Source organism: Saimiri boliviensis, chromosome 7, assembly GCF_048565385.1.
Source record: "Saimiri boliviensis isolate mSaiBol1 chromosome 7, mSaiBol1.pri, whole genome shotgun sequence".
NCBI lineage: Eukaryota > Metazoa > Chordata > Mammalia > Primates > Cebidae > Saimiri > Saimiri boliviensis.
The window spans coordinates 26307166-26331136 of NC_133455.1; the positions used below are offsets into that span (position 1 = coordinate 26307166).

Genomic DNA, 23971 nt, shown 5'->3' on the forward strand with positions numbered 1-23971 from the left:
AATTATTAATGAAATGATAGGTATACCAACCATGGATGATCATCAGTGGCCACTAACATCATAGAAATAGACAAGCAAGTATTCTTAATAAATGCCTCCTGATGGAAGTACACACCTCTCCCTATGAAAGAGAATTTCAAACTGGTCTGCTCAAACCTCCAGATCTTACCAGAGATTGTAAGACTACACACAGAGAGAAACATGTTAAACAACTGCACGAAGAGGCAGTCATCAAATCCACACTGTGAAAGTTCTATGGGAAAAATGACCCATTTAGTCAACAAATAATCTTCAAGAAAAACAAAGAAATGAAGTGGGAATCTATAGATTAAAAAAGATTCCAAAATTTTTCTCCATTTACCTATGGTAACAAATCTTCATATCCTACACATGTACCCTGGAACTTAAAATAAAATAAAAAAATAAAAAAGAGAGATTTAAGAATCAACCAGCCAGGCACAGTGGCTCAAGCCTGTAATCCCAGCACTTTGGGAGGCCGAGGCGGGTGGATCACGAGGTCAAGAGATTGAGACCATCCTGGTCAACATGGTGAAACCCCGTCTCTACTAAAAATACTAAAAATTAGCTGGGCATGGTGGTGCATGCCTGTAATCCCAGCTACTCAGGAGGCTGAGGCAGGAGAATTGCCTGAACCCAGGAGACGGAGGTTGTGGTGAGCCAAGATCGCGCCATTGCACTCCAGCCTGGGTAACAAGAGTGAAACTCCGTCTCAAAAAAAAAAAAAGAATCAACCAAGTGAATTTATGGACCTCATTTGCATCCCATTTTGAACAAATCACTGTTTAAAACATTTTTAAGACACTAAAGGAAATTTGAACACTCACTGGATATTTAATGATACTAAGGAATTATTTTTTAGTGTAAGAGTGATACTGTGGCTATGTTTTAAAGAATCCTTATAATCTAGTACCTACTGTAATGTTGATTAATTAAATAATATTATGTCTGGGATTTGCCTAAAATGATCTATGGGTGGGGGAAAGAGATGATATAAAACTGGCTGTTAGTTGATAATCATTAAAAATCTGGGTTTGGAAGAAACCAAAGTGTCTATCAGTAGATGAATGGTTAAAGAAGATAATGGTACATATACACAATGGAGTACTATTCTGCCATAAAAAAGATGAGATCTTGTCATTTGCAACAACATGGATGGAACTGGAGGTCATTATGTTAAGTAAAATAAACTAGACACAGAAAGACAAACATTTCATGTTCTCGCTTATTTGTGGGATGTAAAAATCAAAACAGTTGAACTCATGGAGACAGCAAGTAGAATGATGGTTATCAGAGGGTGGGAAGGTTAGTGGGGGGCTGGCGTGAGGGAGGTGGGGATGGTTGATGGGTACAGAAAGCAAATAGAATGAATAATACCTATTATTTGATACCACAATAGGGAAGCTATAGTCAATAATAATTTTACATTTAAAAATATCTAAAAATGTGTAATTGGATTGTTTGTAACACAAAGGATAAAAGCTTGAAGGGATGGATACCCCATTCTCCATGCTGTGATTATTTCACGTGACATGCCTGTACCAAAAAATCTCATGTACCTTATAAATATATACACCACTATGTACCCACAAAAATTAGAAAATTTTAGCCAGTCGTGGTGACTCATGCCTGTAATCCTAGCACTTTAGGAGGCCGAGGCAGATGGATCACTTGAGGTCAGGAATTTGAGGCCAGCCTAGCCAACATGCTGAAACCCTGTCTCTACTAAAAATACAAAGAAAATTAGCTGTGTGTGGTGGCAGGTGCCTGTAATCCCAGCTACTTGGGAGGCTGAGGCAGGAGAATTGCTTGAACCCAGGAGGCAGAGGTTGTACACCTGCCCTACAGCCGGGGTGACAGAGCAAGACTCAATCTCAAAAAAAAAAAAAAAAAAAAATTTGAAAAGCAAGAGTGAAAAAAAAGCTGGGTAATGCATACGTGAGGGAAGGAGGTGGAACTGGGAAAGAAAGCAAAGGAAAAGTGTCACAAATCCAAGTTATTTATAAAAATATTACTGAAGCTATTTTATTTAGGGATATGCTGAAAGTTTTGAGTTAATAACATTATTTGACTATTCTTGGGAAGATCGACTTTGTAGCCCACTATAGGATAGATTAAGTGAGGAGAAACTGGAAGAAGAGAGGCTAATTAGATCAATTAGTTTGGACTGAGAACCATGGTGCAATTGCTGAGGGAGCCTTTTCTGGCGGCTCAGGAATTGACACTAGATCTCAGCTGAAAACCATAGGAGCTAGTTCTCCCCCACAGGAGGTAAGCCCCAACGCCTGAGGCTAGATACTTAGATCCTCTACTGTTGAAGGTGAAGATGCAGTGTTTGGGGTGAGGAGTTTTTCTCTCCCTGAGGCCAAGAGAGAGAAGGTCCTCAAAGAATCACTGGTAGGTATTAGAGTGCCTACGATAAGAAGAATAATATCTTGCTCCCACTCTTTCATCTGCTTAGGCAAGGGCTAACTGATCTGTCTCTGTGCCTACCTGAGCACTGGAAAGAGAATGAAGACGGCAGTCCTTTCTCTCCTTGAAGCCAAGAATTGCTTGGGAAGTTAGTTTTGAGGGTAGGGGAAAGGGGTACCTGAACCATCCAAATCTTTCCAGGTATCACCTCCTCAGGGAAGCCTTTTGTGTCCCCCCAGTACAAACTAACTTCCCTTCTTACTTCTTCTCCTGGAACTATTTTTCCTTTAGAATATTTATTTATCTCATCCAGGAGTGCCAAAGGACAAAATACAGTCATGGGTTCTTAGTTTTTGCTTCTGGTTGGGCCAGTAAAGCCCCTTCCTCATGCCTCTTTTTTGCTTATCACTAGAGACAGAAACAAAAAACCATGGTTTCAGGCTGCTAAAAGCCTAAAATGAAACAAAACGGAACAGCAACAACAACAAAATAAGGCAGGTTGGACAAGCTTGTATAATGTCTTATTCTTTTTTTAAATCCCATCCATTGTATCTCTACCTGGCACAAATTAAGCATTTGTCAAATTTAATCAGATAAGTGAATGAGTAGAGAAATGAATGAATTTTTTAAAAAGGAACTCTAGGATTTTGACCAACAATTATAATTATATTTAAAAGTACGGGCCAGGCATGGTGGCTCATGCCGGTAATCTCAGCACTTTGGGAGGCCAAGGAGGGCAGATCACTTCAAGAGATCCAAGACCATCCTGCCAACCTGGTTAAACCCCATCTCTACTAAAAATACAGAAAATTAGCTGGGCATGATGGTGTGCACCTGTAGTCCCAGCTTCTCAGGAGGCTGAGGGAGGAGAATCACTTGAACCCAGGAGGTGGAGGTTGCAGTGAGCCAAAATCGCACCACTGCACTCTAGCCTGGGTGACAGAGCGAGACTCCGGCTCAAAACCAAACAAATATATACATTATGTAAGCATTAAAAATACCACATAGATATGCACAGAATGTTAACATTGATTTCATTTTAGTGGTGGGATTTCAGATTTTTATTTTTTAATTTAATAAATTCCTACAATTATATTAAGTTCTTTTCAAATCAGAAGCAAGAAAACACCGCAGAATACACTATGCATCGTTGTTAGTCAGAAGGAACCAGGTTCTGTCTCTGGTACTTAGCACGCATGTGACCTGGGGCAAGTCATTGCCTCATTGACTATCAGTTTCCTTATCTGTAAAGTGGGGATAATCAAAGAACTGGGTGGCGGTGAGGATGAAGCAGGAGAATTCACGTAAGGCTTGGTACTGAATTACTCTGGTCCTTAAATGTCAACTCTTAATATTGTCTGTGGGGAAAACACTTCTTGCCCTTGGCACTGTGATGCATTTATAATGTAAATATGTGTGTAAATTCATTTGGTCATAGTGAATACTATTTATTTATAAATGCTAAACTTCAGTTTTGCTTAGAATTTAAAATAATTCAATGCATTACCAACAGGTGGCAGCATATCACAGTTTCTTTACTACAGTTGAGGCCACCGTGTCCTTTTACAACTTTCCCTATTAGAATCTGTTTTAAAAGGGAAGAAGATTTGCAGTTTAAAAGGGAAGAAACCTTAGGGTTAATCTAATTCAGCTCCTTGAGTGTACATATATGGAATCCTCAAGATGCAGTAAAAACAAAGAACACGTCTGGTTTTGCTAGGAAAGGGCAGGGTTGGAGGAAGAGGTGAGGAGAAAAATCTGAGTGTACTTCATGCCTGAATTTGCAGTATATCTGCAAAATCCATTTTAGCTAATCAAGAAAACTTAGAATACATGACAGAAAACATTTTCTAGTTCTCAAATGGAAATATCAATTTGGGGAGTAAAGAACATATCTCACAGTCATGCACAGTAACTGGTTGATGAACCTCAATATATGGAGATTTCGCTACACCACCTCTTTTTTAAAGCACTTTCCAGCTGACAGAGGCATTGCCCCTGGTCATAGCACTGGATTCTCACAATCAGGGGCAAAGGTTATCATTGCTATTGTGCCAACAAGGAAACAAAGAAGAAAATGCCCTCATAAACAGGGGACATGAATTCAATTCCAGATCCTTCCTTCCTTCCTTTTTTCATTAATTTGAAACACACATTTATTAACTTCCTGTTGTGTGCCAGTGCTCTGCTAGCTGTTGGAGATGCATGGGCTCACTGGGAATACACCTCCAAAAGGTCACAGTCTCTGTCCTTAAAGGGTTAGGGTGTCTGAACTGCATGATGCCAAATTCCTGTCTCTTACTACTCCCCCCCATACACACACACACACACACACACATCTGCACAGTGCTCTGCACACATAGTAGGTACCCAACACATATCTGCTATACAGAGCAGCCTGGGCACATCACCAAAGGCCGTTGAGACCACTGACTTGCAATGACGGTATAATGTTTGACTACAGTATTCAAATATTACAATAGTCAAATATTACAGGCTCAGAACAATTTTTTAAATGTCTAAGGTTTGTTTATATATGAGTGTGTGTGTGGATATATATATATATATATATGCACTCTCTCCCACTCAGAAAGCACTTAGGGGCTGTAGGATATCTGTGTATTCAATGAAGTTTTTGTGTTTTGAATAATAGCTCCCAGACCTCTTTCAAAATACCTGAGGAAAGCTAAATCCATACAGCCCTAGTTGGACTGCTAGATGGCAGTAGCAGCACATGCTGTTTTTAGACCTAGACAGTCAATCTCATAGAGAGGAAGGGGCCTTCAAGAGTAGCTGATCCATTCCCTCCCATTTCACAGATGGGAAGGCTGAGGCCACCAAAGGGAAGGGCACCAACCAAGGCGAGGTAACTAGTTAGCTAAACAACCTACAGTCAGCTGAATTGTATACAGGTTGCTGACTTTTATGATTTAATATTTGCATGAAAACTTTCTTTAAGGATACACTCAAAAACTATTTTAAATGTTTTTGTGTATAATTGTTTTGGAAAACAAAAAACCAAAAAGAAAAAGAAAGCAAACCAAAGAATGGAAAATAGGTCAAAAGTAAGTCTCTCTCCCACCCCAACTTAGGCCTCCTGCCCGGAGGAGAAACTTGTTAGCAAGCTTTTAAATAACTATCCTGAGATATATTTAATTAAGTACACAGAGATGCATATACACATACACACATTTGGCTATGGTGCATTCATAATATCTAAACTCATGTGTGTGAGTGTGTGTGTGTGTGTGTGTGTGAGATCAGATGGATATAATGCATATATGAAATACAAAATAATATGAACAAAAGCATGAAAGCTGTGGGGCCCCCAGGAAAATGTCTGCTTCACTCTCCCAGCTTTCACTAAACAGTCCATAAAGTAGTTTTCAAACTCAAGTGGCTTTATTTGATTTTATTTTTAATTTTTTTTTTTACCATTTCTCTGTTGATTTAACAAATTAAAACTCTGCCAGCGGCATCCATAGTATCGATCTTGGTAAATCCTGCCTTCTCAAGCTCTCCCTGCCATAATTAAATTACTGTAAATACAATTAGAAGGTCCCTCTAGGTGGTCTGTGTGACACCAGCCCCAAAGGAATTATCTGGAGATATTTGAACCAAAAGTAAAGAGCAAAGTGGCAGAATCCCCTTAATCTTTGGGGCCAGTTCTTTGAGGATTTGTGGCCATGAAATAACAGGCGGTCGGTTTTAGGCAGAGCAAGCGGCACTTTCAGGAGTTATTTTTCTCAACCATCACTGGCCTTTAGGGTCAGTGTGGGGGATCCGGTCTCTGCCGCCAGCTTCCTGCCCTCCTCCTCCTCACTGCCTAGTAATTTGCAAATTCTGCTTCCAATTTGGAATAGCACAGTCTAGGGTGGTTAGTACTTTGCATCCAACACTTTTGCATAGTGTTGGGAGCTGTTGCTATGTGGTCCACGTGTGTTGCTCAACAAGCTTAAACTTTGCATAGCCCATGCTAAACTAATTTGCGTCAATTTGTCTACATCATGCCAACAATCGTCCTGAAAGTCCTGAATAGAACATACAAGGCTGCTGATAAAGGCCCTCAGCACAGATGCCGCCAGCCATTCTGCAGGGCCCCTCTGTTGCTAGTTCTTCACCATGGTTTCTTCATATCCTAGTGACAATGTTAGTTTTTCCACTGTGAAGTTAAAACTTCGGTTTTTTTTTTTTTTTTTTTTTGGAAACAAAACGCAGGCCTATACAACTGGCACTCCAACTGATTTTTTTTTTTTTTTTTTTTTTTTTAAGAAAGACGGCTGAATTCTAGCCCTGCTGTTTTGTAACAAGTTTTTTTGTTTCATTTTGTAAGTTTCAGAGAAAGCAACTGGAACTAAATTTTTTAGAAAGTGTTTGTGCAACGGTGACAAGATGCTTGTCTAACAATCTGTCATGCTGGACTAAAATTTTAAACGTAAAAACTCACAACTTTTTGTGGAAAGATCTATTTTTCTAAATAAGAAAATAATTAACATTTAGGACTAAAGATAGCAGAAGCAATATGAGAAAACCAAAGTAATTCGTGCTATATGAACTCTAGGAAATAATCTCACATTTAGGAGAAATGTCTATTTATTTTCAAAGCCAGATCTGAAAATATATTGATCCAGGCACTTTGGAGAAAAAAAGCACTAGAGATCTTGGGGAAGCTAATTTGATTTAATCACTTCAGGAAATTGTCCAGGCTAGAGTGAGTAGAGCAACTGTGGCTCACTGAAGCCTTGAACTCCTAGGATTGAGTGATCCTCCCACCTCAGCCTCCTGAGTAGCTAAGACTACAGGCACACCTCACGATGCCTGGATAATTTCTTAATTTTTTGTTGACCTGACTGTTCTCAAACTCCTGGCCTCAAGCAATCCTCCTGCCTCAGTCTCCCAAAGTGCTAGGATTACAAGTATGAACCACCACACCCAGCCCATTTTTCTAAGTATCTAAAAACCATCCTGAGAAAACTGATAAATGTCCAAATGTTTACATGTAAGTGTTGTGCCTATATGTCTAGGTAGGAGGAACTAATTAGAATGTATTCAATTCAGTGGGTTGGAGGAAGAGAGATGAAACGAGGTTGGATACATGGATGGGTACAAACATACAGTTAGATAGAAGGAATAAGTTATAATGTTTGCTGGTATAGTAGGGTGGCAATAGTTAACAACAGCGTGTCGTATTTTTCAAAATAACTCGAAGAGTCTGTGCATGGTGGCTGATGCCTATAATCCCAACACTTTAGGAGGCCGAAGTGGGAGAATTGCTTGAGGCCAAGAATTCAAGAACAGCTTTGTAGATAGGGTAAGACCCCATCTACAAAAAATTTAAAAATTAGCTGGGCATGGTTGTGGGTGCCTGCAGTCCCATCTACTCAGGAGACTGAGGCAGAAGGACTGATTTAGCCCAGGAGCTTGAGGTTACAGTGAGCCACTATACTTTAGCCTGTGTGACAGAGCAAGACTCACTCTCAAAAAAAGAAGAGGACTTGAAATGTACCCATATAGAAATGATAAATACCCTCTGTTGATAATTAGACACCCTATCCATGCAACAAACTTCTACATGTACCCCATTAATATGTATAAATATAATGTATTAAAAATAATTCAGCAAGTGATTATTGAGTTATTGACTGCCTACTGTGTGCCAGGCACCCTTCCAGGCACTTAAAATACAGAAGTGAACAAACAATCACAGTCTTTGCTTTTGTGGCATCTAGGAGAGACACAGTACCTAAATACACAAGTAAACACATGCTAGGCAATGGGAATACCAGGAAACGGGAGATGCTAAGAAAAAAAAAAAAACTAAAAGGAGAAAGTAGTCAAAGTGCTACTTTAGATACAGAGGTCACAGAGGATGTCACTGTTGAGATGTCATTGAGCAGAAACTCAAGGGAGAGTGGGCAGAAGTCTACCACGTCAGTGGTCCCCACAGACAGAGGAGTTGGAGTTAGTCCCAGAGAGGGGAATGGTTTTGGATGTTTGTGGCCAGCACAACTGGAGAACAGAGAGCTGGGGAGCCAGAAGTTAGGAAAGGCAGTCCTAAAGAGATGAGAATAAACCAGAGTGGCGAATGCTGTCCCATCATGATCTCGACACTATTCTGTGTCATAGCAAATCTAGATATCAGCAAACTGGTTCTAGTCTCTCCCAGCCATCCTTGCAGAGAACCCTAGAGAAAGATGGTCAGGCTGATACTACATGGGAGGATATGGAGGTAATTGAAGCTAATAGGCATATGATAAGATGCTCAAAGTCATTCGTAATTTAAAAATTGCAAATTAGAGCAACAAATATTTGTAACTTTTCTACTGGTTATCTGACACAAATTAAAAACTAAATCATGACAAGCATTTGCAGAAGTGTGGGGGTGGTGGTGCCCTCATGCACAGTCAGTGTGATGGTAGGCAGGTGCAGCCATTCTGAAGAACAATCTAGAATTACTTAGGCAAATTAGAATCTGAGAGAACCTATGACCCAGCAGTCCTTCATATATTCCATGGAAATTCCATTGTGAAACTGAAAAAGACCATAGCCTGGGAATTTAAAAACAAGACTTTGTAAGAAGCATACTGCAGGAAGAAAGAAAGGAGGTGCTTACCAACTAGGGCTTGGGGATGCCACATCCTGGTTCTGTAATACATCAGCATCTCATACATTCCTTTTTACCATAAGTATAGTCTGTGACTCCCACCAGCAATTGCCGGTGCTGCTCTTACACAGATTAGAGGGCTGGGCCACTTACCTTCCAGCAGCAAGGCTGACTACCACCTCACCTTCTCTGACATCCATAGGGGTCAACATTCAGGCCAGTTCCCTCCATTCCTTTCTGGAAGACCCAAGGGGCATTTTCACATCAGGGACCATGAAGCCTCCACCTACAGGGGCCAAAGCTGAAAAGCAGACTGTCCCTAAAACATGGAGGGCCAAGGCAAGGGTATAAATGGAAGCCCACATACCATGTCTAAATATTTAAAGTTTATAAATCAAGAAGTTAAAGATATTCTATTCTCCTATTTTGACGAATATATTTTAATACCTTCATGACAACCCAGAAGGCAACGTTTGAATTTATTTTTTATTTGTAATGTTTTTAGAGACAGGCTCTTGCTCTGTTGCATGGGTTGGAGTACAGTGGTATGATCATAGTTCACTGAAACTTCAAACTCCTGGGCTCAAGCAATCCTCCTGTCTCAGCCTTCTGAGTTGCTAGGACTACAGGCACATACAACCAAGCCCTGCTAACTAAAAAAAAGGTGTTTTTGTAGAGACAGGGGTCTCGTTGTGTTCCCCAGGCTGGTCTTAGACTCCTGGGCTTAAGCAATCTTCCTGTCTTGGCCACCCAAAGTGCTGGGATTACAGGCATGAGCTACTGCACTGGGCCAACATTCGAATTTAGAATTCTTGGATTCCTCAGTGCACAAAGGAGCTAGCTCACAGCCTGCAGCTTACAGCCTGCACCTCTGCTCTTCCCATTCTGGACTCCAGCCCACTCCAGGAGGATGTGGACACCCAGTCTGCATGCCCAAGCTGCAACTATCACCCACAGGATCAGCCTTCAAGCAGACTATTTTTTCAGAATGCTAGACCTGGAGAAGAGGCCTGCACATGCCCTGTAGTTGAACTTGGGATTTGCTGGGGCCTAGAGTACCCAGAAGGAGGTTATGGGCTTCAGGTGAGCATGTCTCCTTGACCCTATGGATTCCTTGTCCCACAAGAAGGGTCACAGTCAGAGAAAGGCCAGAATGGAGTCCTGTAAAGTGAGGGGACCAGGGGAGGGGCCCTTCTTGCCTGAATATAGGGGTGGTACTTCTGGAAAGGTAAGCAGGAGCCAGGTAATAACAGGGCCTTGCCTGCTATATTAAGGAATAGAGACTTAGACTGGGCACAGTGGCTTATGCCTGTAATTCCACACTTTGGGAAGCCAAGGTTGGTGGATCACTTGAGGTTAGGAGTTCAAGACCAGCCTGTCCAACAAGGAGAAACCCCATCTCTACAAAAAAAATTAGCCTGGTGTGGTGACACACTTCTGCAATCCTAGCTACTCGGTGGCTGAAGCACAAGAATCGCTTGAACCTGGGAGGCAGAGTTTGCAGTGAGCTGAAATGGCTCCACTGCACTCTAGCCTGGGCAACAGCAAGACTCTGTCTCAAAGAAAAATAAAAAGGAATGTAGACTTTATTTCTTGACCATTAAGGAATCATGTTAGGTTTAAAGCAAGTCTTCAGGGCAATAAAACCAGAGGTGATAGAAACAACCATTTTGAGAGAATTAAAAGTCAAACTGAGGCCGGTGCCGTGGCTCACGCCTGTAATCCTAGCACTTTGGGAGGCCAAGGTGGGTGGATCATCTGAGGTCAGGAGTTCAAGACCAGCCTGGCCATCATGGTGAAACCTCATCTTAAAAAAAAAAAAAAAAGTCAAACTGCCCAAAATACTAAAGGCCTTGAGTCTACCTAACCTCTCTGGGCCTCAGTGTCTGCAATTGTAACCAGGTGGCTTAGACGAGATGAACACCTCAAAAGTACCCCCACCCCCTTTTTTTTTTTTGACATGGAGTTTTGCACTTGTTGCCCAGGCTGGAGTTCAATCGCACTATCTCAGCTCACCGCAACCTCCACCTCCCAAGTTCAAGCAATTTTCCTGCCTCAGCCTGCTGAGTAGCTGGGATTACAGGCATGCGCCACCACTCCCAGCTAATTTTGTATTTTTAGTAGAGATGGGGTTTCTCCATGTTGGTCAGGCTGGTCTTGAACTCCTGACCTCAGGTGATCTGCCCACCTCAGCCTCCCAAAGTGCTGTGATTATGGGTGTGAGCCACTGCACTTGGCAAAAGCCCCTCTTCTAAGGACCTCCACTATTCCATGTGTAAGACAGGTTCTGAGTTGAACCAGATTAGGGATGCTCAATTTGGGCTCCCCTGAGGGTTCTCTATCCCACCCTACTGCCCAGCCCCCATTTAAATCAGAATCTCATTTTTGAAAGTTCCCCAGGTGATTCTATCTGCAGCCAGGGCTGAGATCCACCACACCTGATGATGTTTTCCAAGATCCTTCTCCTGCCTCCATTGGAGTTTCTCCCTATTAAAGGAGCACACTGGGCAGGGTCATCTGTCTCTTGGTTCCTCTTATTTCTAGGACTGGAGACTCTCTGAGAGTCAGCATTTCCAACAAGCAGGGCTTTGTCAGAAGAACCATGGGCTCTGAGAGAGGCCCTGGTCACGGGGTCACCTGCATTTGTGCGAAGCAGCAGGGATGGAAGATGGGGTTTGAGCCCTGGGAAGACAGGTGCTGTGAATGAGAACCAGACCCTGTGACGGAGCTGCCAGCGTTGGACTTGGCACAGAGGAGGCCACATCTCAACCAGCGTGAATGGGCTGATGCCTTCTGGCAGCTCCTCAGCCTCCACCAGGCACCTGCTGACCGAGGCTTCTTGGCAGGTGAGAAACAGTGAAGAGAATGGGGCTTTTCTCAGACTGTTCCCTGGACAACATCTCGTGACATCTGGGGAGATGAGGGGTGGAAAAGACAAGGCACTGCATGTTCATCTGGTTCCATGAGAGTGTCACTGGTCGAGGAGGCAGAAAGGGAGCTCATGTTGAAGTATCACAGGTGCGGGAGGCAGAAAGGGAGCTCATGTTGAAGTATCACTGGTGGGGGAGGCAGAAAGGGAGCTCATGTTGAAGTATCACAGGTGCGGGAGGCAGAAAGGGAGCTCATGTTGAAGTATCACAGGTGCAGGAGGCAGAAAGGGAGCTCATGTTGAAGTGCCACTTTCCAGCCCTATGTCCGGAACTTAGCTGTTCCAGACACCATGAATGAGATTGGCTGATGCTTTGTATCAAATGTAAAGTATTCTCTTTTTGCACAGCTGGCACTGAAGGCTGATGTCCAGGATCCAGAGCTCTCCAGGAGCCTGTCAGGGCCAAGCATGGGGCCTGATTGCAGCTCTGTGGAGGCAGCAAGGACAGAGCTGCCTGCTTAGAAAAGTTGTCATTGTCAACCAGAACTAGGAAGTGATGAAATTCCTCTTCAGGGACAATTGAGCACGCCCACCCCTCCTGGGGCCCAGGTCTTAAGTGGAAAGACCACAGATTCCAAACCAGATCTAGAGCATGAGGTCTCAATTTGGGAGATGCCTCTTGGACACTAAAATATCAGAATGTCCAGGATAATTCCATTCTAGGTTTACATGAACAACAGAAGAGAACACAGTCATAAAAATTGTCTCTGCAAATCAGGGGTTAATATCAAAGTAGTATTTGCCATTTATTGATGCCTTCTCTGTGCTCTTTGTTTTACAGACTTCATCTTCTGAGATCTTTAAAACAATCAGGTGATGGAAATACTGTTATTCCCATTTCATAGTTGAGAAGATGCTGAAGTTCAGGTTAGTGAAGCTCCTTACTCAAGTTGGTAGAGCCAGGATTCAAACTCTGCTCTGATACCCAAACATAAGCATCTCTCACTAGGCTGTGCTTCCTGTAAATCCAAGAGACAGCTGGAAGAAAGTGTGACATGCACATGGCAGAGGTTGTTATTAATGGAAGACAATGGAAAAGACCTCGGAGGCTCCCCCATATAACCAGTCTCAGACGCCATTCTTGGTGTCTGAGATTTTGAAAATGTCATTATTGAAGTTTTCGGGAACATTTTGAAAAGTGAGCAATAAAAGAACTGGATAGAAGCCAGGCACAGTGGCTCATGCCTATAATCCCAGCACTTTGGGAGGCTGAGGAAGGCAAATCACTTGAGGTCAGGAGTTTGAGACCAGCCGGGGCAACATGGTGAAACCCCATCTCTACTAAAAACACAAAAATTAGCCAAGTGTGATGGCACACGCCTGTAATCCCAGCTAATCCATGGCTGAAGCAGAAGGATCACTTGAACCCAGGAGGCAGAGGTTGCAGTGAGCCGAGACTGTGACACTGCCCTCCCGCCTGGGTGACACAGCAAGACTCCACCTCAAAACAAAAAGAACTGAATTGATTTATTTCTGTCTTAATCAGGGTTCTTGTGATTTTAAAAAGCAAAAATCATCAGAGCATGGTGGCTTGCTACTGTAATCCCAGTGCTTTGAGAGGCTGAGGCAGGAGGATCACTTGAGACCAGGAGTTCAAGACCAGGCTGGGCAACATAGTGAGACCCTGTCTCTACAAAAAATTTAAAAATTCCCTGGGTGTGGTGGTGTGCACCTGAAGTCCCAGCTTCTTGGGAGGCTGAGCAGGAGGATCACTTGAGCCCAGGAATATGAGGCTGCAGTTAGCTGTGATCACACCATTGCACTCCAGCCTGGCAACAAAAAAAAAGGGAAAACTTATTCTCCTTATTTAATCAAAAAAGGTCAATGTATGGGAAGGATATGGGGGTGTCCCATGGTCTCCAAGGAGACGAAATGAAGTCAAACCCAAGAAGGGACCAGAATCAGCAACTGCCTGAGCCCCTCCCCAGCCTGCATTTAGTAGATGGATGCCCAGGCTTTTATGGAGTGACTCTCCAATTCACTGTTGACTAGGAAGTTTGTGAAATTTCCTGTTGGTATAGAATAGGATTCCTTGGTCTGGCAGTATGAAATGTTAACTGACAGTAAGCAAAGTGATGTTTCTGAGACAGAGCTGCAAAGTGGATGGCCCACAGCTTCTGGAGCCAGCTTGGACTTAGGTTTGAAGGCAGACTTAGAGAGCCCTAACTAAGTTATCCTGGGCGTTGTTGCTCTGAGACTTAGTTTCCCTGATTGGAAAATGAGGATCATAAATCCTGCATTGGATGTGTCAAAGCAGCATACAGCCTGGTACTCAGTAAGTGTCCAAGGTACCTTCCCTCTCACCACTTCCTGAAATGGAGGGGGCATCTGATAGAGAACTCTCATGAGGTTATCACCCAGGAGTTCTCAGTGTGTGAGACTGAGAACAGGAGAAACAGGAAGATTCTAGCTGTCTCTCGCAATGGTGACATGAACTGCTCTTTAAAAAAAAAAAAAAAAAAAAAAAAAGCTCTGGCAAGTTTTATTAAGGAAAAATTTTGTATGATTTACTTTTTACCAGTATTCTCTGGCATGCTTCTAATGATCTCAGAGTCACTGGGATCAATGATAGACAATGTACAGACTCTAGTATTTTCTACATGCTGTGCCTAACTCAGTATTATTGCTACTGTAATGGCAATAATATCGGATACCCGTTTTGGCCAATAGGGCCTAGTACTCTATTTTGGATTTCCTCAAAGCTGGGCAGTTGTTAGCGAGGATTGTCAGTTTTGCTTTGCCTTGTCTGATTATCTTCAGAGTCAGCTTGTAACCAAGCATGTACTTTCTATTTTTCATAAAAAGCCAAAGTTGATTCACTCTAGCAACTTTCTCCATCTTATTTATGGCCACCATATTCCTGCCCTTAGGTCTTAGACCCTGGCCTCCAACCAGGATCAGCCACCAACATGTCTGGGAAGTGAGAAAGGAAGCATTGGCTGGGTGCGGTGACGCGCACCTGTAATCCCAGCACTTTGGGAGGCGGATGGATCATGAGGTCAAGAGATTGAGACCATCCTGGCCAACGTGGTGAAACCCCATCTCTACTAACAAATATAAACATTTTCTGGGTGCGGTGGTGCATGCCTGTGATTCCAGCTACTCGGGAGGCTGAGGCAGGAGAATCACTTGAACCCAGGAGGCAGAGATTACAGTGAGCCACGATCGCACCATTGTACTCCAGCCTGGTGACAGAGCAAGACTCCATCTCAAAAAAAAAAAAAAAAAAAAAAAAGAGGAAGCACCAACTACTCTTTGGGTATTAACACTTGACTGCAATAGAAATCTATACAATCTTGTCTTCACAAGAATGGTTTTCTTTCCCTGCTTGAAGTCCCAGAGACACTGGGTAGGCTTTGGGGAGAACTAAGAAGAAAATGCCCACCATAGAATTTTCATAGATAGAACTATAGGAGGAAAAAAAGGGAAGAGGTGGGTTTGTATATTGCTTTAATTAGCAAAACCAGGAAGTAACACAAACCACAAATGTGACCTGCATTTAAAAATCTTTTCTCCGCTGGGCACTGTGATTCACATCTATAATCTTAGCACTTTGGTAGGCCAAGGTGGGAGGATTGCCTGAGGCCAAGGGTTTGAGACCAGCCTGGGCAACATAGTGAGACCTCCATCTCCACAAAAAATTAACAAATTAATCAGGTATGGTGATGCATGTCTGTAGTCCTAGCTACTTCAGGAGGCTGAGTCAGGAGGATTGCTTGAGCCTCAGAGTTCAAGGCTGCAGTGAGCTGTGATCATGCTACTGTACTCCAGTGTGGGTGACAGTGAGACTCTGTCTCCAAAACATAAGAAAATTATTTTCTGATGGCTTTCTTATTTTGTGATGCCCAAAAGTGCCCCCAAGAATAGGGCTTATTTATTGCCAGCAGAGAGAGGAATCCAGACGTCCTAAAATCCTGGCTCAGCTTCAGAGTCTGCACTGAGCCCATCTCTTGGGAGACAGATAGACAATATTATTTCAAAACGAATGAGATGGCATGCCAGTTCTGCCCTCCTTCTCTGGCTCCTTTCATAAATGGGTCAGGCTGGGCTCTCCAAGCAGCTCCCTTTTCACTCTCAGTCCTTAGGAAGGACCTGATTCCAGGCAGGAAGTCAAACTCCACAGCTCTCTCCCCGTGCATACTACAGAAGCCAGCAGGATCATTAGGGTCTGGCCCAAGAGCTGCCACCAAGGACTCTGCTTTCTGTTCCACCCGAGATTGGGTCTGGATACTTTTTTTTTTTTTTTTTTTTTTTTTGAGACGGAGTTTCGCTCTTGTTACCCAGGCTGGAGTGCAATGGCGCGATCTCGGCTCACCGCAACCTCCGCCTCCTGGGTTCAGGCAATTCTCCTGCCTCAGCCTCCTGAGTAGCTGGGATTATAGGCACGCACCACCATGCCCAGCTAATTTTTTTTGTATTTTTTAGTAGAGACGGGGTTTCACCATGTTGACCAGGATGGTCTTGATCTTTTGACCTTGTGATCCACCCGCCTCGGCCTCCCAAAGTGCTGGGATTACAGGCTTGAGCCACCGCGCCCGGCGGGTCTGGATACTTCAACAACCAAAGTTGGAGACATCCGGAGAACAGATGAGGGAAGGAGAGGAAACAGGAATAAGAACCTGTACACACTGGTGTAGTGCAGTGACAGAATCACCGCTCACTGCAGCTTTGAACTGGGCTCAAGCAAGCCTCCCACCTGGGCCTTCCAGTGTTGGGATTACAGGCTTGAGCCATGGTGCCCAGCCAGTTTTTTTCTTTTAACAGTTCTTAACCTTTTCTGGGCCACAGATCACTCTGGGATCTTAAGAGGATTCATAGGACGCATGCCCCAGGGAAAGGCACATGAGCACACAATCTGACAGGTAGCATCAGGATTATGCCTGTAATCCCAGTACTTTGGTGGTCCAAGGCAGGAGGATTGCTTGAACCCAGGAGTTCCAGAGCAGCCGGAGCAACATAGCGAAACCCTGTCCCTACAAAAAATACAAAAATTAGCCAGGCGTGGTGACATGTGCCTGTAGTCTCAGCTACTTGGGAGGCTGAGGTGGAAGGCCACAGTTAGCTGTGATCACGCCACTGCACTATAGCCTCGGCAACAGAGTGAAACCCTGTCGAGAGAAAGAAGGAAGGAAGGGAAGGAAAGAAGGAAGGAAGGTAGGCAGGAAGAGGGGAAAGGGAAGGGAGAAAACGAAAGAGGGAGGGTAGGGGAGGAAGGAAGGAAGGAAGAAAGGGGAAAGAGAAGGGAGGAAAGGAAAGGAAAGAGGAAGGGAATGACGGAGGGTGGGGGGAAGAAAAGGAAAGAAAAGAAAGAGGAAAAATTTTAAACTTGACATAGTTTAACTGAGCAAAGAAGGATTTGTGAAGTGGGCAGACCCTTAATGAGAGGATCTAGCAAGTTGTGTGGTATTAGAAGAATTATGGACAGAAAAGGAAAATGACCTACGGAAGGCGGAATGGAGGTATGGAAACAACCCATGTGGTTAAGGCATGCATTTGCCTGATTTAAACATGATTCGAACAGTTGGCCACATGTGATTGGCAGAAACTCAGTGATTGGCACAAGAGAGGGTTACAGACTGTTCACACATCCAGTTAGGTTACAGTTCACTAGGTAGGAGAAAACTTTAGGCCGAACTTAAAATGTAAGGAGGCAGTTTTAGGCTAAACTTAATTTAACAGAACCACCACAAGAACCCACTCGACTGCCTTAAGGTAGACAAAAAAAAAAAAAAAAAAAGGCACTACAGCTGGGTGTCCTGGAAAGTTCACTGCTGCAGACTTGCTTTAGAGTCGCACAGTCTTTGTTCCCTGTCCTACCCTGTCTGTACTTCATCCCTGTCTGGGCCACCTCAGCTGAGGCTAAGGTGGATGGGCACAGGCATTACCAAGAAGGTTCTGAGGGTGGATGGGAGGGGACAGCTCTCAGGGAGGCAGGTGTAGACCAAGCAGGCACCCAACACTGCTGCAGCTAGGAGTAGGAGGAGCACTAAACAGAGTCCAGAAAGCCTGGGATTTCAGGCGGTTACCTTCCCCAGAGACCCTCTGAGCTGGGATTTTCCCGGTAGATTCCCAGGCCTCTTTCTCAGCTCATTCCAGCTCGTAAAATATTCAAATGAAGGCCCGGAAGCCCAGGGTGGCCATTCTGGGACTCAGGAACGCTCAGGCTGGTTTCCACATGCTAGTTCACCAGACCCTCAGGCTCATTGGCATATACCTTCCTTCTGTAGCTCCTTTTCCTCTTTTAGCCCCCTCACTGTGGGCTGGAGGGCAGGCTTCTGATTCAGGTAGGGGAAGAGGCATGCTGAAATATTTGCATGCAAGACAGACGTAGAACCTTGTAGGGAGAGCAAACAATTCACTGAGTCTATCCCTGGCCCTCTGCTGGTGAGATAAGTGATCTTGGAGGAGCCTCAGTTTTCTCTTCTGTAAATTTGGGACAGTAATTATTTTCTTTCTTTTTTTTTTTTTTTTTTTGCAGGGAATTTGTTTATTGAGCATTAATGTTAACACTTCTAAATTAAGTATTCACTTATGAATTTTGTCACTGTCCTATCATTGGACATAATAGAAAATATTGCACAGAATTCAAACATGAAAATAATTAACAAAATAAGCAACAAGTATATGCTTTACATTCTTTTCTTAGAGAATCCTCCCTCCTGGCCAGGCACAGTGGCTCACACCTGTAATCCCAGCACTTCGGGAGGCCGAGGCAGGTGAATCACCTGAGGTTAGGAGTTTGAGATCAGTCTGACCAACATGCTGAAACCCCGTCTCTACTAAAAATACAAAAAAATTAGCCGGGCGTGGTGGCATGTGCATGTAATCCCAGCTACTTGGGAGGCTGAGGCAGGAGAACTGCCAGAACCTGGGAAGTGGAAGTTGCATTGAGCCAAGATTGCGCCACTGCACTCCAACCTGGGCAGAAAGAGGAAAACTCCGTCTAGGAAAAAAAAAAAGAAAGAAAGAACTCTCCCTCCTGTCTCCCGCCTTGCTAATTTCTGCTCTTTTCTAAAGCTGCTCATTCAAGCATCAACTCCCCTAAGAAAGCATCCTTGTCACTCTCTTCTCACCTTCCAAAGCTAGGTTAGGTGCCATCTCTCCCTTTTTCTCCATAGCATCTCATGCTTATCTCTAATCTGAGCAGCCCCGATCAGGCCGGGTTGTGACAGCAGGATTACTGGTCTGTTTCTGCCACATAACTGTAAGGAAATAGAACAAACAGAACAGGAGTTGAAAAACAACATCATTGTTACACAGAGATTGTGGAAGTTGTTTCTGCAGCATGTCCTAGCCTATCCTGACTGATACATCCTTAGCATTTCTTACATGGAAGTGAAGAGTCTCAAGACTCTCCTGAGGTTGTTATGAGATAAAATGATAATGCCTCTATATCTCTAGCACTGTTAGTAGTTTGTGTTAAATTTTAAAGATGATTTGACCAACATTGAGAGGAAACCAAGTGTTGTTGTTAATAGCATGGATGCTGGAACCTAGCTACCTAGGTTCAAACCCCTGTTCTGCCTTTAATCTGTCAGTGTAGGAATAAAAATAGAATCTAGCTAAAAGGGTTTGTGTGAAGATTAAACGAGGTAACAAATGTGAGGTGCTGGTGCTTGGAATTCCTGGAGTGTCTGCATGGTTGAGGATGGTGAGTGGTGGTGGACGCTGGGGTTGACAAGGTAAGCAGAGGCAGCATATGCCATTGGATTACAGAGATGGAGGCAGATCCAGGTTTGGGAGGCCTGATGCTTCTATAGTTCTTGGTTCTCTAAGAAAAGAATATAAAAACTATGAATGCCAAGTTAGACATTAAAGTGAATGCTTAAATACAATTTTTATGAAGTTGTCTAGTACCACGAACATCACAAGATTCACAAAAATACCTAATATTTTTTATTATGATTTGACATCCTCTATTATAATCATTTTCCTGCTGTATTTGGCTGCATAATTTTTAATCACCTTGCTATGGTCTAAATGTTGGTGTCCCCTCAACATTTTTATGTTGGAACCTAGTTTTCAATGTAATAGTATTAAAAGTTGGGGCCTTGGGGAAGTGATTCACTCATGATACCCCACCCTCAGGAGTGGGACTAGTACCCTTACAAAAGTGGCTCAAGGGAGCTCGTTTGTCCCTGCCACCACGTAAGGACTCAGCAAGAGGGTGCCATCTTTGACTCAGAGAGCAAGTCCTCACCAGACATTGAGTTTGCTAGCACTTCGATCTTGAACTTCCCAGCCTCCAAAACTGTGTGCAATACATTTCTATTGTTTATAAAATACCCAGTCTAAGGTATTCTGTTATAGTAACCTGAATGGACTAAGACACATCTTTGTATAAACAAGGATTTTGTTACATTTTCCATAGAGAAAATAGAAAGATAATCAGCCTCTTTCTTTCTAGTGTGGTTGATTATAATTTGTTTTTATATGGAGGCTGGGTGTGATGGCTCATGCCTGTAATCCCAGCACTTTTGGAGGCCAAGGCAGGCAGATCACCTGAGGTCAGGAGTTCGAGATCAGTCTGGCCAACATGGCAAAACTCCGTCTCTACTAAAAATACAAAAATTAGCCAGGTTGGATGATGTGTGCATGTAATCCCAGCTACTTGGGAGGCTGAAGTGGAAGAATCACTTGAACCTGGGAGGCAGAGGCTACAGTGAACCAAGATGGCACTCTGCACTCCAACCTGAGGGACAGAAAGAGACTCTGTCTCAAAAAATAATAATAAATGAAAATAAAAATAAAAACATAATTTGTTTTTATATGGAAAGTTTGGAATTGTTTCAGCTCCATAACAAATGTCACATACAAGCGATATAAGTATTTTTTAGGATTGTTGTCAAATTTGAGGAAATATAGAGTTCCTATCATGAATGAACTGTAAGCTTTCAGGGCAGATAAAGTTTTCTTGCACAGTGAATGCTTAATGCACAGTGATTCATTGAACTGATAACATCCATAACCAATATGTCCTCAGTGTCTTCACTGTAGTGTGTGTCAGGCGTTTGATATTATCTTCATAGTTGTTCGTATTCCTTAGCAAATCAATAAGCAAATTTAAATCTATTCCCAGTGGGTCCCTGTAATTCACTCCTATAATTAGATTATCAAGCAATCCAAAAGCCTGACTATTGTTGTTATTTGAAATGTGTCTCTTATTCTCAATTAATTATGTTTTGGTAGTTTTTTTGTTTGTTTTGGTAGTTTCTGAAATTGATTTTGTTATGCTTCTCAGTGTCAGAATAATTTTCTTTTTTTTATTGCTCATCTTTTTGTTTCACATACCATTTTTTACTCTAGGAATTTTTTCTAGAGGATTTCAAAAATATATTTAAAGATGCACCCTGCAATCCCATTACTGGGTATATATCCAAAGGATTATAAATCATTCTACTATAAGGACACATGCACACGAATGTTCATTGCAGCACTGTATACAATAGCAAAGACCTGAAACCAACCCAAATGCCCATCGATGACAGACTGGATAGGGAAAATGTGGTACATATATGCCATGGAATATTATGCAGCCATCAAAAACGATGAGTTCGTGTCGTTTGTAGGGACATGGATGAACTTGGAAACGATCATTCTCAGCAAACTGACACAAGAGCAGAAAATCAAACACCACATGTTCTCACTCATAGGCGGGTGTTGAACAATGAGAACACATGGACACAGGGAGGGGAGCACTACACACTGGGGTCCGTTGGGGGGAAATGGAGGAGGGACATGGGGGTGGGGAGGTGGGAAGAGATAGCATGGGGAGAAATGACAGATACAGGTGAGGGGAAGGAAGGCAGCAAACCACACTGCCATGTGTGTACCTATGCAACAATCTTACATGTCCTTCACATGTACCCCAAAACCTAAAATGCAATACAAAAAAAAAGAAAGAAAAACCTACAGGCTATAGGCAAATTCCTTACTCAAAGCAACAACAACAAAAAAACCCTCAGACTTTCCTCTATCATAAAGGAGAGAGTAGAAACATAGCTATAATCCTTTGAGAAAATGAATTGGGTAGATTGCTCATTCAAATTGTCCTCTATTAGTGAAAGCAATAGAAATGAATTTTTAGGTACATAAATATTCCAAAAAAAGATGCAAAAAATAGAAGATACCCTTCATATCACACAAGAGACAAGATACCACATCAAGAGACTGCAAATTTCTCACCTGTTTTACTGAAAAGTCCCCAAAGCATCTTTCCAAAGTGTGATTAAAATGGGTAATTTCCAACTCAATCTCCCCTTAGCAAGACCCCAAAATGTCCTGAGCCAGCACATTGTCACCTGATGGAAGAGAAATTTGATAAAGGAAAGTTAGAATGAAAAGAAACAGTGATCTCAATAGATGGCCACTAAAATGTCTTAATTTTTCAAACTACAAAAATATATGATCACATGAACCTTTTGCAAGGGTCTCTCCCAGGGACTTAAAAGGGACCACAAGCTTAATCATTGAGTTAGGCACTGAACTGTGTGGCCTGATAATTCTTTGAAATTCATTTGTGCTATGTACGAAGCTACTAGCTTCTTTTGCTGTTATAAAAATTAATCAGACCTTGTTTTTGCCTTCAAGTGCCTTTCAGGGAACACGAGGTATACATAAAAATTATAGTTAAAAATAGTTTTTTGGCAACTATTTTCTGTATATATGTATCTTTATAAATACTACTTGGAGGTAATTTTAGAATCATATGCAGTTGTAAGAAATAAAACAAATGAAATACGGTGCATGGCTACATTACGTTATCACCATCAGGAAATTAACATTGACACAACCCGCCAGATTTATACAGATGTCACCAGTTTTACACTTGTGTGTTTAGTTTTGTGCAATTTTATCACATAGGCGTGAGTTGCTTTATTAAAGTAAGTTTTAATGCTTAATTTTTAAAAATTGCAAAATAATAAGCATTTGAAATAGAACTGAATAAAGATGCTCATAATCTTGCATTTAGGATTTGGATTTTATTCTGAAGACAGGAAAGATCCACAACAATGGTTAAATGTACATATTCTGAAAGCTCAGTGTGGACATGGTGGAGGATGGTCTGGCTGAAGGGGGCTACCCGTCCGACAAGGGCTGTTCCCCCGCGAGTATCTTACTCTCAGGGTTGCTCTCCGCAGAGTGCTGGGAGGAGACTCCTGGCCCAGCAGCGTCTCACTCAGGCCCCGCCCACTCCCTGGGCCCCGCCCACCCTCTCGCCTGGCCCAGCTGTTCCTCGCTAGAGCCCCGCCCTCCCCAGTTCCCTGAACACAAATCCCTCTGAACCTTTCCTGAGCGCCCAGCCCTGAGAACCCAGTGGTGAACAAAACGCTGACAGCACAGTTAGGGAGACAGAGAGTAAACACATGCCCCCAAATATATAATCATGTAATTACAGGCTGTGGGAAGTGTTGTGAGAGGAAAACACACCGGACGATGTGGGTCTCCAGGGGTCCGGGGCGGACTTCCCTGAGGAGGCTTCCTAGTCCCATCTGGACCTAAGTCCTGGCGCGGCCACTCGCGAGGCGGGTGTCCTGAGCAGGCTGGGTGGTCCAGCTGGACCATGGGCTTTTCGACTGGCGAGCCTGGTGTAAACTGGCACTTCTAAAGTGTAGTCCAGAAAGGTTAGAGCTTCAGCAGCTTCTTGGAATGTGTATTTATTTTTATTTATTTTATTTTATTTATACTGCTCCATTCTATGCCCAGAACCAGTTGTGCAAGAGGTAAAAAAAAGTTCTCGTCCGTGTGAAAAAGTGCCCTGTGCCTAATAAGCTCAAGTTGCACGGTATTGGGATTTCCTATGGGCCTGTCTCAGCAGCTTAAGGCCCCTTGGATCGTGGATTGTACATTCGTCCTCTCTCTCTCTCAGACCCACTAGCAGCAGCAGCATCGTCATCGTGCGCATTAAAACGAACTCCTATGCCGTGCTTTTACGGTGCTGGACATTGAGCTAAGCTCTACGTATGTTCATTCATTTTAATCTTCGTACTCTGGCTCCTGGCAGGCAC

At 43.1% G+C, this 23971-nt stretch overlaps 1 long non-coding RNA gene and 1 pseudogene across 1 annotated transcript in view; one reads left to right on the plus strand and one right to left on the minus strand.

Annotated features, from left to right (window-relative positions):
• Window positions 1–13082, plus strand: part of LOC141585074 (uncharacterized) — a 42167-nt gene extending 29085 nt beyond the window's left edge. The window contains exons 2-3 of the long non-coding RNA XR_012518344.1: window positions 11579–11880; window positions 12745–13082. This is a non-coding gene — a long non-coding RNA (uncharacterized LOC141585074). The remainder of the gene's footprint in view (window positions 1–11578; window positions 11881–12744) is intronic.
• Window positions 13083–14470: 1388 nt separating this feature from the next.
• LOC120365065 (large ribosomal subunit protein eL30 pseudogene) lies at window positions 14471–14827 on the minus strand (annotated as a pseudogene).
• Between the last annotated feature and the right edge of the window lie 9144 nt (window positions 14828–23971).